This window comes from Triturus cristatus, chromosome 5_2 (genome assembly GCF_964204655.1).
Source record: "Triturus cristatus chromosome 5_2, aTriCri1.1, whole genome shotgun sequence".
NCBI classification, from domain to species: Eukaryota; Metazoa; Chordata; class Amphibia; order Caudata; family Salamandridae; genus Triturus; species Triturus cristatus.
Genome location: NC_140588.1, coordinates 1,105,074,636 through 1,105,091,436, shown reverse-complemented (window position 1 = coordinate 1,105,091,436; position 16,801 = coordinate 1,105,074,636). Strand labels below are relative to the sequence as shown.

The following is a 16,801-nucleotide window of genomic DNA, read 5'->3' as shown; positions in this document are numbered from 1 at the left end:
CCAAAACAGGAGATGCTCATGTTTATTGGGGGGCCTATTGATATCCGATGTGGGATCTGAACCTTACTGTGTAAATCATTGTGGGCTGACCGAACTGGAATGTGGGATGGTCATCATGACTCTGCCTTTTCTTTTGAAATGTACACTTGTTTATTACCGTATTATAAAACCTAGGAATGTATGCTTGAGGCAGGAAAAAGTGTATTTAAGGTGAAGTCCGTTTCTATGATTTTCAGCAGTCTCCTGAGAACATACACGCTGTTGTACTTCTAGGATACCTGTAATTGGTCTGCAGCCACTAAACGATTCTTTGACTTCACCCAGAAGACTCTGTGTTTCTGTAGGTCTGGAACAGGGAGAACCCAGAAGTCATAGGGTGTGTGCCCCTGCACCGCTGGGCTTAAAATACCCAGTACTTCAGTTTACAGGAAAGCACGGTCCCGCTATGGCTAGGCAGGTTGTTCACTGGAACAATTCAGTCTTTAGGAGTTTTGAAGTGAAGAGGATTGGTGTACTTCCGTATATGGATGGGCAGTTTATTCCAGTACATAGGGGCAAGATAATTAAAAGTTTTTCCCCCTGCCCTAAGTTTCCTGTAATGGGGATGGGCCAGCAGGGCTTTGTCACCCGAATGAATAGATCTTCCAGGCAGGTAGTATTTCATGTTTTGCTGCAAGAAAACTAGGGCCTCTGTCATATAGTGACTTATGGACTAGATTGCAGATTTTAAACTTGATTCTCTGGCGGATGTAAAGCCAGTGAAGCTGCAATAACAATGGCCGGGGAGGGGTTCTTGAGGGCATGTTGAGAGCTAGGCGGGCTTTTGTATTCTGAGCCACCTGTAATTTGTTTAGCATAGTTTCCTTGGCAGATATAAGAAGGGCATCGCAGTAATTGAGGTGGCTATTAATCAAAGCTTGTATTAGGGTCCTCCAGACAGTTAAGGGAAGGAGGTTAAATACTCTAATGAGGAGGCTCAGTGTATGGAAACAGTGGTGGCCAGAACTTTGTCTCTCATAGCTAGGCCGAGGTCCAGTCGGACAGGGTTTGGGCTTTACCAAACAGCAAGATGTCAGTTTTGGCTGCATTGAGCTAAAGGAAAGTTTGCATCATCCAACCAGAGATTGCAAGCAAACCTTCCTCAAAATGAGATTTGGTAGAGATCTTACCATTATCAAAAGATAAGAGAAGATGAGTGTCGTCCGCATTGAAATATGGGATGAATCCAAGGTCTCTGGTGATCTTGGCAAGGGGAGCAACGTACACATTAAACATGAACCCTGTGGAACCCCCTTTGTTAGCTCAAGAATGCAAGACCGAAAAGGGACCAAGTTGACAGTTTGGGTTTTCTGGTCAAGAAACCTGGTAAACCATTTGAGCGCCAGTCCCTGGACACCTGTCTCCTATAGTCTATGGAAGAGCATCTGGTGAGCCATGGTCTCAAAAGCAGCGGACAAATCCAGTAGTACCAACAGCGACACTTATTATTGTCCAGGGCCAGTTTAATGTGATTGGGAGTGGTCCAGTTTACCGTTGGATTCTAAATGTCTCATAAGCTGAATGTTAATATGTCTTTCCAGGAGTGGAAGGAGAGAAATGGGATGGTAGTCTTTTTCTGAATCGAGAGGACTTGTGCTGCCTTCCATTCGCATGGGAGTTTTCCTTCAATTCCATTATTGTCTCCAATACCAACAGGTAGGCAGATACGAAGTGCTAGGAGAAGGTTATGTGCACGAGTACTGGAAGTTACCATTCAGGTTTAAATGTGTGAATGGGGGCACAGACTTTTCTTAAGCGGTTCGGACTGTGAGGATTCTTTAAGTGTGTCCTAAATATGCAAATACATTTCTTTTCATTTAGTTTGCAATGGTTCAGTTGCAAATTTGACTTGTTATCTGAAGGGTCTTACAGCTGCTGTGATACATCTGGTGTTCCAGTTGCTCTTGAATGGGAGCTATTTGATGCTGAACGATCAAGTTTGTTGTGAAATAGAACCGGGTATCTTGTGATGGCTAATTCCATAGTCACCTGTCCGCAGAGTTAGGGAGACAATGCAATGGCCTTTTATTAATGTTTATAACAAACGCTTTGATTCTCAGAGCAAGCTGAAAGCCATGCTTTTTCAAAAGGATGTGGCCTTAAATTTGGCCTGAAAGATGTTTGATCTTCAGTATACAAGGTTCTTATTTGAGATACAGGCACTACTCCACACTAACTTACTGCTGCATTTTATGGAGCTGGTTAAGCATCTGTCTGATATGGAGGGAAATGTACACTTTTTTAAATGTATCAGCTCTGGACTAGTTAGCAACTTTCAGATGAGTTTTTGAGTTCTACCATCTTTCATGCACTCTGTGTTGGGAAGTGTTTTTGTAGGGAATCTCGCTTGTCCTGCTACTTGCAGTGGGAATCCCAATTAAAAATGTTCTGCTCCACAATGGATGTCCCATTTCAACCCGGAATGGAGACAACACTGCTTGTGCTTTGTGCTGTGGGGTCATGGTACACTGCTTTGGCACACCTCAGCTTTGAGAACAAAATGAGCACTGGTTCTTGTCCTTCAGGCCTGTTTGGCTTTACTGTGTACAACCTGTATTCCATTGCTTGCTTTGCAGCCATAAATGCATATTAATAATAATACATTTATTGTTAATGAATTAAATTCCTACAATATAAAAAACACTTAAAAAGCACCAGCTTCTTAAACAGCCAATTATTCAATTAAACCACAATTATGAAATCACTGTAAAAATGTTTAGAGGAATTATTTGATATTTACAATTATCAAGGCACTGAGAAAGGTAATTGTCTTACATATATCTACACAATCACCTGATAAAAAAGCATCTCACATTTTCTAGAACTCAGACTGTGATAGCATCGCATACATCCGTTTTCGTTTCCACTGACATCAGGAATTTTATAAATATGCATTTTAATGCTGTATCAGATGTTTTACAAACATGCTATCACAGCTTGTCTGCATGAGCGAATACCCCACTGATTAAATGGTATTCTTAGCAACCTCCACCTTATTTCCCATAAGGCCGGGCAAATACAAATTAAATTAATAATGTTTGCTTCACCAGATTTACAGATTTACAGTCTACAACACATAGTTTTTTGTTTGTCGCAACCAGAGCATCACATGTGCAAGCCCTGGGAGTTTTCCAAATTGTACTCTTGTGAACCTTCTTTTTTGTTGTGGGGACAATCCAGTCTCTAAGTAGTACTGTGATTTGAGAGTTATTTATTCATTTATAACCATCCAGGCATGTGCTCTAAGTGCAAGTAAATCTTTGTCCAATACCATTTACGTGTTTTATTTTTTTTAAGGCATTTCCCATAAGGAACAAACAGACAGATCTTCTTTTGCCACATATAAATACTTCTATGTTGGAGAATTTGGGTTTACTTGAACTTCCTGCCAAATGGCTTGACCTAGATTATTTGAGGAATTTGATTTTACTCTTTTCCAGATTTTAATATATGCTCCTTTTTGTGCAATGACTTGATTTAATAGACCAAATTCTAACCTCATCTGTGCTGGTGAGGCATTGTATGGAAAATGAAAACGCGATAAAAATAGTTTTGCAACAATCGTCCAGAACATTGCTGCAAATCTTCCTCTCATTGCCTCGCTTCTATATGAGATAGTTGGTAGAAGTTTTGCAGATATCAGCTTTTAGTAGTGATAGATAGTTCGAACCACCCAATGACCTCTGTAATGAGAAAAATGACGAGTAAAGTGTTTCCTTTACTTCATAATTCCATCTTATGATTCTGGAAGGAGCCCTACTCATCAAATATGACTCAGAGATATCTATATGTTTTGACCTGCTCCAGTTGTCATGCTTGTAGGAACCACACTTTATTATGAATCTTATTGCTTACCTCCATCACTATTTTTACTTCCTTTATTACCATGTCATTAAGCAACATTTGTTTAAAAATAATTTATTAATTAGTCGCAGCAGTTGGGCTCAGCAAAATTAAATCATTGGTGTATAGAGAGGTTTGATATATACGTATCTCCTAACTTTGGAGGATATGCATTGACTTTATCCAGCTCTTGAGTTAAATCAGCCAAAAAACAGATTAAATAAATATGGCACAAGAACACAACCTTGCCTCAGTCCTTGGGAGGTTTTAATTTGCCTTGACAAAAGGGAACAATCACATGTTTTCACCCTTATCTATGTATCAGAATATACCATTTGAATTGTTTTAAGAGACAAGTGGGGATGTTTAATTTAGCAAGCTTTTGCCAAAGAAGATGGCACTCAATGAAATTAAAAGCAGATATAAAATCTACAAAACAAAAGTAGATTGGTTGTTTGCTTAATTTATATTTATTTACCATTACTGAGAGTGCTATGATTTTGATTGAGGTGTCCAATCCTTGAACAAATCCAGATTGGTTCGAAGGAACAATCTCCTTCTCCTCTGCCCAATATAATAGTTATTTCAAAAGTATCCATGTAAAAAGTATTGCCTCAGTATCTTGGAGCATGATAAGTCGATAATTTTCCAGTTGTGTGCTAGTATAGAACCGTTCCATGATTCAGGAATTGTTCCCGATTGAAAAGCGTTGTTAAAATTATTTGGTGGGATGCCAGTCCAGAAAATTGCATCTGTTTTATACAGGGCTTGCAGGCCAGGTGCCCCATCTTGTCTACTGCTTTTGATTACATTTCAAACCTGCACTTCTGAAGTTGTGATTGCATGGTCCCCTGTTCCGACACAGTATATTTCATTGAGTAGGGATGGTTTAATTTCTATTGATTGGTTAAAAAGCTTTGTTAAGAAACTTAACTAGACTGATTCTGTTATAGTTGAAGCTATAATCTTCACTGGGGTCAAATTATTAATCATTCTCCAAAAGCCTTTGACTTGTTTACTTTACTAAGGAACAGAGCCTTAACCCAGAGGGTTTGCTTTGATTTTCTTCTGGTAATCTTAATTTATCTTCTTGGCTTTAGTTTGAAGTTTCTGATTCCATGGATGCTTCCCTGCTTGATGCAAAATTCTATTGTGGTTTCTGTTCAGAATACCGCATGATACTGATGTTCTAATCCAATTTAGATCCTGTAAAAGAATTTTAAATTGCTGGTTAGTCAATTTGGTTTCTGAGGGGTAGACACTTAATAACTTTTCTATAAATTCTATCCACTGCACCATCGGAGACTCAACAGAGAATCAATTTTTAACCAGGAGTGAAGCCATCAGACTTACTGCATCTAGTGATCCTTCCGCCCAGCATAATCTCCTATAATTTGTTGTTTCTATCTCTCCCAGAAGGGATTCTACTTTTACATGATACTTGTGTTTCACTTGGATCTCAATGATTTGTTGGCCGTGGTCGATTTGGCCTGTTTTATGACTCTGAAATGAAGGATAATAATTTAAGTAGAGGTAGAGTTGCTGCTGTAAAATCAATTCTTGATTTTAAACCCGCAGCCTGATAGGTCCATGCAGGTGGAGCATCATTTTGATACCTTCTGTTCAATACCCTTAAACCGAGGGATTTTAAATTTTTACTAGATCCAAACCTCTTGATCCACTGCAATCAAGGATACTGTATTTATTGTGATAGACCATTTGAAATGTTGTTGTATTATGGTTTCGTCTCGGGTAAATGGCCACAACAAATTCATATTAAATTCCCCTTATATCATAATTTCCAAAGAAAATTCATCATGAATTAACTTGTATGAAAGACTTGCTAGTTTAAGGGACATCAACCTCCTTGCTCGGGTTGCAAGATTTATTTTTATAGTATAATATGAAAGTTTCTGAACAATGCATTCATATTTGTTTATTTAGAAAGTTTTATAAAGCGCAAACATGACCACCTAGGGTATCAGAGCGCTTTACAGAGTGTGCAGAAGGACGTGTACAAGCAAACACACATATTCAGCATGGAGAAAAGCACATAGATTTACAATGTCTGACATTTTCCTGAGCCCAGCCGCTAGGCCACAAAACAGCGTCGATTGCCTGGGAGTCAAGTGGGGAAGGCAGACTGAGGCAGATATTTCTTCATCAAGAGCCCTTTAACGTCTATTTTGAATAGGACAGTGGAAGGGATCACCCTGATACTTCAGGGGGAAGAGAGTTTCAGATCCTTAGCGCCAAACCTGAGAATGCTCGATTGTAGGTCTTTTTATTCTCAATTTTTTTAGTTTGAGTAGGAGGGTGCCGACACTTCTGGAGGCTCTTGAACCACATGAGAGCTCCAGTTTCTGAGTGAAGAACATCGGGGTCTTGAGGTGGATGGGTTTGTGTGTCATGCGTGCAATTTTCAGCTGTATCCGTGCTTCATATGGGAGCCATTTCAGGGCCAGCAGGTCCGGAGATATGTGGTTGAATTTTTTAGTGCCCGTTACGAGCCTAGCCTCAATATTGAGTGCCACCCTAAGGGGAGCCATTTCCACTCTGGACAAGCCACAAAGCGTTGCACTGCCATAATCCAGCTTTGCGCTCACCAATGCTTCCACTGCACCCTTTAGGTCATGAGCCGGGAGAAAGGGTTTGAGATTCCTTAAGATGGTGATTTGGAAGTTCGCTCCTTTGATGAGGGAATTGATGTCCTTTTTCATGTTCAGACTTTTGTCTAGTATAATACCAAGCGAGGATGCCGAGTCCACAAGGTGGGGTCTGCACTTAAAAGCAGTAAGGTGATTCAACCATTGTTCAATGATCAGAGATTGCTTGTGCAGTGAGATTAGGAGGAATTATGTTGTTAGCGCATTTAGTTTCAGGTGGTTTTGTGTTATATTTATTGTCTTTCATACCATTAACACAATTTCATAGGCTCCTGTAGATAATGTACTTGTTTTTCCAGAATATTCTGTGATTTTGTTTGTCAGGGACATGAGCTATTGTATAAAGTGGTTGTTCACCAGCCTAAATTATGTTGAGTCACGCTCTGTGTTCCTAACCGTGAATACACAGCTGGGATTACCATTTTACTAATTGCGTTTTTCAGTACTAAATATATTTGTATATTATCAATATTACAACTTGTTTCTTTTGGAAGAATAAAAGGACTTGGGTATGAGATTGATGGAGGCTTACTGATTTTAATTTCCCAGTTTAAGAAAGACTCCTTTTTTTTTAGCACTTACGCAGCTAGGTGATTCAAAGCCCAGTGTACGTTCTTGTGTAATAACATCAAGCTGGGGTAAAAACGTAATAGATTCAATATCTTCTGTGGCTTTTTCAAGATGGAATTGCCATAAGAAGTCTTAAAATGCTTCTGCAATTGATAGGGATTGTGGCTCCCTCTAGAATGATATTCAGGAACAAAATGTGTTTGATCAATTTCATCCACAGGCGCATAGGTGGTGGTTGCACTACAAAATGGATCTGTTGGCTTTGGCCTATTACGGTTCTTAGCTGGATTATGTTGATCATTTAACCTAACTTTAAATTCCTTTGTCCTCAATTTTTTAAAGACACCTTTGACATAATACTCTGTGGAGTGAGTCCTCAGGCCTCATCCCAGGACTTCGCTCATCCTCCCCGGCAGCTCCACAGTGCTCTGCACCGCCTGGCTTCCAACAAGCCCCCTGTTGCAGGGTTCAAGTCCCCTTGACCCCATTTTTTCCAGATTTCTGTCTTAATGTAAAGTGTGCCTGGTAGTGTTTTTCTCTTGAGTTAGATCAGTGTCTAGGACATTGTTGCCATATATCTGTTTTAATGTAAAGTGTGCCTGGTAGTGTTTTTCTCTTGAGTTAGATCAGTGTCTAGGACTGCTACTGTTATTTTGTACTTTTCCTCTTGTGCCCCCTCGTTGCTTCCTGTTTTGGCTCTGTTTCTCCTCTGTCACTGACACCTCCCCTTCCGTCCCGCTCCCGCCTCCCAGCTGCTCGTCTCTCCCCCCTCCCCTACAAATGCAGACCGCTATGCGGTCGCGCCACTGGCACCCCTAAGGCGTGCCTAAGCCCAGCACCAGACACCCTGGCCCCACCGACCTCCACAGGACCCAACGCCACTATGACGCCAACACCCTCTACGCACTCAACACTGGCTAAAATCCCACCTGCTTCCAGGCCACCCGAAGCTCACCCACGGACCTTTCACCTGCCAAAACTGCAGCTAAACCAGCCGGCACATGCCAGCACGTCCGGCCCATCCCAACATTGAAGGCAACAAACACCTCAGCTGCATACTTCTCAACACCTGCTCAGTCCACAAGCACGCCGTGAGTAGTGCGCTCTACAAATGCTTGATTGATTGACTGATTGATTGATTGATTGATTGATTGATTGATTGATTGATTGATTGAAGGATGAGCCATACTTTATCCTCCTCAGTCATTTGAGAGGTCCAAATATTTTCCAATTAATTTTGGTTTTGATTTAGCAAAACAAACTTCCTGGATGGACTGTGGGTCTTTGTGCCTAATGTTAATGATTCTCTCTCTTCAAGATAAGAATATTTTGTGAACTCTTCCCTAGCTTTTTGTCAATCAGGGGATGCAATTTATTCTTTTCCCATATTTCATGAATCCCTGGTTCCAGGCTTTCCCCACCTCACTATTCTCTTTATTTATTTGCTCAGTCATTGTACAATTGTTCTTTACACCAAAAGTAATTACCACACTAGATTTTTTTTTTATTTCTAGCTTTACATTGTTTTTTTGGCATTGTGTACGGGGACCGGCATGTTGGGGATTGCCATGTGGGAACATCTGAACTGTAGCTTCTCCCATACTAACCTTGTCTGTCTCCTCTCTTAGTTCTGTCACTTGACTTTTGTTTCCTAAGCTTACATTCTTATTTCTACTACTGTCACTTCGAGCCATTTTCACAATTTTTTGCAGAGATAAAATATCAATTTTGTTACAGCCAGCAATGGCCACATTTGTTTTTATAACTTGAGTTATAGTGGTCAAAACGTCCAGAATTGTTGCTAGTTTATTAATCATTGGGCAACAAGTTTACTCTGTGTACAGTGTAGCTGCATGCGTTTGTGCTCACATTACTATGTGGTTCAGCAAACTGCTGATCAATCCTTTAAACTGCTTTTGCCATGATGTTATGAATGTCTACTTGGACATCCATCTTTTTTGATTGGTAAATCAAAGCTTCCATTGTGAGTTGAGATGTTTTAAAAAAGATGTCCCATATGGCTCCTGAATCAGTAATTAGTGCAGGTGTGAACTCACGATTATGATAAACATCACAATTGCATTTATACGGACCCCTGCTTGCTGCTAATGGGCCTGGTTGACTCTCTGTTTCCTATCTAATTTTTCAATATCATTACTGTTGTGAATATAGTGAACCGATGGCTCTTCCTCTGTTTTCCAGCAATTGACCCTTTCAAGGGTTTCAATTATCACAACACGATACAGCCTTTTTTCTACTGTTTTGAATTTCAAGATTGAACAGCGAAAAACTCTTAAAGGGTTGCTGCTTGTTTTGACTATTTGCTGCATGGGCTATTTGCTTTGCTTTACAACTAGAAGCCATTAATTTCTCTACATCTCTGTGGTTATTATTGATTTTTACATTTACTTAATTTGGTTGTGGTGCACCAGATCTTAATTTTGATCCTTGACAGTCGTTGGTGTGAGTATAGATTAATCAAGTGTTGTGGAGAATGAGCTCCTAATGCAAGCATCTTCAGGTCTGTAATTGTACCCCATTGACGATCTTTGTTTTCGATTAATTCCTGATTTGGTCGTGTCCCAGCTGGGTCTGTAATGCCATTAGTTTGGGCCATTATAGTAATTTTGACTTTCATAATTGGTGTAATCGGTAAAGGAAGAAAACCTGTATCGTCTTGATTAGAAAAAATTGCTCCTGCAACTTCAGAGCCGCCATCAGAGTCAACCACCAAATCATCAGAAAAATTAGAAAATAAAGCGATCGACGACAGAATCTCCACCCACGCACACAACAGCAAAGAACTCTTCAACATTATCAAGGAGTTTGCCCAACCTACCAGCAAGTCTTCCAACATCCCACTCTCACAAGACATCTGTGACCAACTCAGCACCTTTTTCCTCCACAAAATCAAGAGCATCTACGACAACTTCGACGAAGATAACCAACACACTGAAGCCTCACCAACCACCCTGACACCATGAAGCCAACGATCGAGAACTGGACAGCCCTCACCTCTGAAGACACACTAAAGACAATGCACTCAATCCACTCCGGGGCCCCCACGGACCCCTGCTGCCACCACATTTTCAACAGAGCCTCCGAGATCATCGCACCCATACTCTGCCACACCATCGACCGCTTCCTGTCAACCTCATCATTCCTCGATGACTGGAAATACGCCAAGATCAACCCCCTCCTCAAGAAACCCTCGGCAGACCCCACCGACCTCAAAAACTACAGACCCATCTCCCTGCTCCCTTCCCAGTGAAAGTCATCAAGAAAGCCATCAACAGCCAACTCATCATATTGATCGAAGAACACAACATCCTCGACTCCTCAAAAACCAGCTTCAGAAAAAACCACAGCATGGAAACTGCCCTCCTTACCACAACAGACGACATCTGCAGACTACTGGACAAAGGAGAAACTGCAGTCCTCATCCTCCTCAACCTCTCAGTGGTGTTCGCCACAGTCTCTCACCGTGCCCTAATACGCAGATTCCATGATGCAGGGATTCAAGACAAGGCCCTTGACTGGATCCACTCCTTCTTCTCTGGCAGAAAAGCAACGGGTCAGACTCTCCCCTTTCCTCTCGGACCCTATGCCAACCACCTGTGGAGTCCCCCAGGGGTCATCCCTCAGCCCCACGCTCTTCAACATCTACATGGCTCCGCTCGTCCCCATCGTCAGAACCTATGGACTCAACATTGTATCATACGCTGATGACACCCAACTCATCCTCTCCCTATCCAATGAACCCTACACCGACAGACACAATTTCTGAGAAGGCATGGAAGCCATCACCAAATGGATGAAAAACATCTGCCTTCAGCTAAACACCAACAAAATGGAAGTACTCATCATGGGCCCACACCTCGATGCCTGGAACGACACCTGGTGGCCCTCTGCCCTCGGAAGTCCACCCACCCCGGACCACGCATGCAACATGGGAATCATCCTGGACTCTGAACACAAAATGGACCTCCAGTTCAGTGCCGTCTCGTCCTCCTGCTTCCACACCTTCCACCTCCTATGCAAGACCTTCAAATGGATCCCTCTCGAACACAGAAAGACCGACACTCACGCCCTGGTCACCAGCAGAGTCAACTACGGCAAAGCACTCTATGCCAGAATAAACAAAAACTTCACACGCAAGCTACAGAACATCCAAAATGCTGCTGCAAAACTGGTCCTCAACCTGCCAAGACACTGCCACAAATCCCAGCACCTGCACAAGCTCAACTGGCTCCCGATCAAAGCTAGAGTCACCTTCAAGATGCTCACCCATGCTCACAAGGTCCTCCACAACACCAGATCAGCATACCTGAACAGGCAATGCAAATTCCATGCACCCCAAAGGACCCTACGATAAGCCCATCTCTCCTATGCCATAGTACCCCACACCAGAAAGACCAGATAAGGCGGCCGCTCCTTCTCCTATCTCGCGGCCAGAGCCTGGAATGCCCTCCCTCTCCACCTCAGACAGACAACATCTCTCCCCATCTTCACAAGAAACCTCAAAACCTGACTCTTTGACAGACCACCTCCTTGATGGACTGGAACCTGCGAACCCTGCCTTCCCAGGGCCTTGAGACCCTCATGGGTGAGTAGTAGCATTTAACAAACATGTGATTGATTGATTGTAAAAAATCTCTTTGCTGAAAGGCCAGTGTCTGATTTTCCTCAAACCGTCCCACCACCACTTCTACAAAATATCTTCATTCCTCATCCCTTTCTTTACTTGCATAATCACCTTATCCCTCAACCATTGGATAGTGCCTTGCAGCCTCAAGAATGGTCAAGTCACCGCTTTTATTAGAAATAAAAACAAACAACAGATACAGACCCACTCTTAAACACGCTTGCCCCATGTTCAACTTCCCATTATGTTGTGAGATTGCAAATCAAACACATAAATGAACTCATCCTCCACGACCTTCAGTCAGGATTCAGATCTGACTGGAGCAGGGAGACAGGGGTGCTAAAGTTAGTGGCTAATACTCTATGCATCAAGGACATTGGAGAATCCTGTCTTTCCATGCTCTTGGACCTATCTTCAGCATTTGATTCAGTATTTCTTCTAAATAATCAAAGACATTGATCTCAGTTGGTTTGAATAGTATCTAAAGAATTGCTCACAGCAAGTGACAGTATCCAAATCGGTTTTCAGCCACTCTCCTCTGCATCATGGCGGTCATTTCATCCACTCAAACTGTACAGCCAACAAACAGAGTTCCTTCTATGTTCTCCACCTCCCTGCACCATCCCGGTACCTCAATCCTACTTGTATTAGACCATACTCAATAGAGAATATTAAATCCTGAATTATATGCTTGGACAAATCCTTAACCTACACACATGTACAAGCACATTACCTATGTTAGACACCACATCAGACTTTTCAAAGGGATCAAGCCTCTAATTCCAGCAAGGGGTTTCACATCTATAGCTCAAGCTCATGTACGTGCTTGTTTAAACCCTGACAACTCACTTGTAACTGATATTCAGAAGAATTCGAGCACATTTCAAGGCAGCCTCATGCTGATGCTCACCTAGTCACTGAGGCTAGAAGGTTCAATTAGGAAAATACTCCTATTCTGTTTCACTAGCTTCCCATTGTGGCCTGGACCCTTTACAAGCAGCTTTCATAATTCACAAGGGCATGTAAATGCTCGGCACACTCTTGACCAGACCCTCTACCACTGGAACTCCAACATTCATAAAAAAACACAACCCTAAAGCAAGCTTTCTCAGGAAGTGCACACAAAATGTGCAACTCTATTCCATCTGCTATAAGGACCAACCCATCTCTTCAATCATTTAGGACACCTTAAATCCTTCTCACAACATAAATTGCTACTAATCTGTCTCTTGGCAGGAATGGTTCAACTAAACTCTCTTCAGATTGCTAACATGATACCTGCCTCATATGTTTTTTAATAGAATGCTAACGACTATGTATTCCTTGTTGACATCACTAATGCGATAGGTTGTGTCCCTGATGTAGTTCACATTGATATTGTTTTTTTGCTATACTCCTTGTGTTGTCTATACTGTTGCTCCTGCATCAGTAATTCCGATGTAAGTGTTTTGATGCCCTGTGGAATCTGTTTCATGATATGTATAAAACTGCACAGATTAAACAAGTAAGAGACAAACACACAACACTTGTCACATGAATGACTAGCCTATAAGTTGTTTGGCCATTATCAATGGGGAAAAATTATAGCAATTCTCAATAGTCCATGCTAGGTAAAAGTCAAGTGCATATTTAGTTCAAACGGAGCCTTAAAGTTCTCACCCATTAGATACAGGGTTACTCCTTCTAGCCACTATCAGTGTTAGCATCAGTAGATGGCAGAAGGACTGTGGAAACTACCAAATGATAACATTTGCTCCTGGGATATTCACAGCAGAGGTTTTCAAGACAGGTCTTGCATTAAGTGTAAGCTATGAGTCAGGCAGTTAATGGTATGATTTAACCTAGTAACCAGCCAAGCAAACCTTTTAGTGAGAATCTGGAAGATATATGAGAAATACTTCACAGACAGACCGTAAGTACCCTGCTGGTAAGTGGGAACAGCCTGAGGAGAGCTGCTAATTCTCTCCATTGCGAGGCAGTCAGTCATCTCTTGTGGTGTCAGTGCTGAGAAACGAGGAAGTTTGGATTACAGGGTACACTGGAGACCACAACCTAGATCTGTGGAGGTTATGAGGGTCATAGGAGAGCCTGAGAGGTGATATGGAAGACTCATGTGGCATGAGAAGAACACACATGTAACATATAAATGATGATGATGTTATGCTGGCCATTTTTATTTTTTCTAGTTTGCTGATAAGAGAGAGACATGTATATGTTATAGATGTTGAATTCACTGAAGTATGAATGCTTTTTTCTAATCAGGGCAGGTTAAAGGAGACTCGCTGATCGTACTTTCCTTTGGGCCCTATGTCTACTACCCTCTCCCAATCTGTGAATATTTCAACGAGATAACCTTTGCCTGTGCGGATGACAAGTCCATCCAAGAGCTACAGAAATGACAGAAGAATGAGCCTGATGCCATGGATTACAGTCATGTTATGGAAATGATTTGTGATCTCCAGGGAAGTGGGTAAGGAGTTTGCTCTGCATTAACACAGCCCTGCTTTGCTTTGCTATTACAAGGGGAAAAGTTTAAGAAAATGAAGATTTAGACATCTCAGTTAGAAAGGTGAAAGAATGAATAAAACAAGGAATAACCTTCTATGTGCTATACTTAGGTCTCCATTATCAACAACTCAGTTATGCAGAATCGGTGATAAACCAAAGGCTCACTAAACTACCCTTTATTCTGTTTTGTCATGACTTACTTTTCAAAATAGCTTCAATGCCATACCAATTCATTTTCAGATCATGATTTTAAAAGTGTTGATATCGTTCCTCACTCTAATGTGTACCTGTACATATACTGTTACCTTCATATGCTCAGACTGTATAAAAAATGTTTCACACAAGTGGGAAATGAGAGGATAGTTCAGATTGATGTCTTCCTCTTTACTTTATAGTGAACATAAAATAAATATACCTCCCCTCTTGGCTAATGAATCTTTGAGGGATTACCATCTTATGACTCTTGTCTCTTTGTTTGATGGCATGCTTTATCACTGGATTAAACATCTTGCATTCATGCATCCACCTGTCTTTTGACCTGCCTGTCCATCATTTGGAAATATGAAGGTCCAGATGAGTGCATGTTTTTTATCATCAACATTTTCTACATGTGTTGAAACATGTCAATGATAAAAGACATAGACGCTCTGAAGTGTGGACCACTTAGTTTTAATTGAATGACATTAAAATCATACCAATAAAAACTAATTTATGGGCCACTCCTTCCACCATCAAAGTTTAGACAAATGGTGTAGTGTCAAATATAATACCTGTCAGTCTTAGAACTCCCAAACCTATCTATTCAATGAAATCCCAAACGGACAGACTGGCAGATTGACAAACGGTTAGAAATTAGGTCTCGAGTTGGCAGTGGTATGCACCCTGTCAAAGATCGGACCACAATCCTAGTCAGGGTAATTCAGAAACACACCCTAAATTAACCTGTGCTCACCCTTTGAAAGTCAGGCTTAACTTGAGAGGCAATGTCTAAAGTATTTGTGCAACACTTCAAAAAGAAAACAATGAAAATACAACAGAAAAATCCACACACGGTTAGAAAAACAGAGCTTAATGTAATCAGCAAAATGTGAAAAAATATGAAAAATTCAATAAGTAGAACCTGGAGTTATGCATTTTTTAAGAATATCTGCAAATATATAAAAGCAGAAAGCGACAACCTGGGCTACCTGGTCTTAATTGACCGGGATATATCCAGATGCCAACCACGATCGAGCATGGGTAGGATGCAGGGATCAAACTTGTCCTCCAGAAAAGGTAAGTTGGTTGGAGGATTCATTGACATTGATATGCAAGGAACTGGGAGGCAATGCATCGGTTCCAATCCTTAGGATTTGTAGGTAATGCTTAATTGTTGAGCTGCTCACTTGGAGATGTGTTGTCATTGAGCAGCACTGGATGTAGGTAATGTTTCATCATTTAAGACACGCAAGTGAAGCAGAAGATGTACCGGTTCCAACTGGCGCAACAATGGCAATGCATGGACTCTGAAGATGCAGCACAAAGAACCTACTTCAATGGCCCTGGACTGGATTAGGACCACTTGGAAGAGTAGGACTCACAGATGGCAGAGACCAGGTGCTATTGCAGGGCTGCTGGCATTCTTTGATGTACCCAAGACTTCAAAACAGGAAACAAGCACACAATTACTTGGAGTCACTTTGGGTTCAAGTGGTAAAGGTCCTTCTCTGCCAGGCAGAGAGGGCAGCAGGCAAGTCAGCACAGCAGTTCTCCCAGAGGAAAAGTCCAGCACAATGGCAGTCCATTAGTAGCACATCACTCCTTCTTCCTGGCAGAGTATCCACAGGCCCAGAACTGTATTTAGTTGGTAGGGCAGGGGCAATGCTCCAGTTCTTATGCCCAGTGGTGCCTTTGAAGCGTTGGAAACTTGAAAGAGGGGCTTTTGAAGTGAACAAAGATCCTACCTTCTATCCCTGGCGCCAGACTCACTACAAGTAGTTAAGAAATCCTTTGTGTCTGAACGTGACAAAGCCCAATGAGGTGTGTAAGCTCTTCCCTCCGTCCTGCACAGAATGACTCATCAGTATGTGAATGGCCCATCAGACAAATCTAAGAGACCTGTGTGTTCGGCTCTCTGGAGGAAATGTACAAGGCCACCTGTTACCCACCCCAGATGTGCATTGTAGAAACGCATCAGGAACCCAGTATTTAAGAGCAGAAAAATGCCAACTTTCTATGAGTGGTATTTTTAAAGTTGTAATATTAAATCAAACTTTACTATTGAAGAAGGATTTTCGTTACAAATCCATATGTACCAAACATGACAGTTCTGTTCCTTGTCAATCAGAAATGTCACTGATTAAATGTAATAAGGAATTTCAAATGTTAACCTAAGAGAAGTGTAGGCCTCACAGTAGAGAACATTAAGTTAATTGGGAGTTTTTCACTGACAGCACATGTAAAACTAAAAGGTATATGCCCTACCTTTTACTTAGACAGAAACCTGCTCTATGGGCTACATAGGGCCTACATTAGGGGTGACATAGTACTA

At 41.6% G+C, this 16,801-nt stretch overlaps 1 pseudogene across 1 annotated transcript in view; it reads left to right on the top strand.

The window, feature by feature from the left end:
- The window catches only part of LOC146829783 (nicotinamide N-methyltransferase-like), a 55,253-nt pseudogene that overhangs the window by 17,190 nt on the left and 21,262 nt on the right, over positions 1-16,801 (top strand). Inside the window, exon 2 of the transcript XR_014962047.1 lies at positions 14,026-14,233. The product of XR_014962047.1 is annotated as a nicotinamide N-methyltransferase-like (transcript). The remainder of the gene's footprint in view (positions 1-14,025; positions 14,234-16,801) is intronic.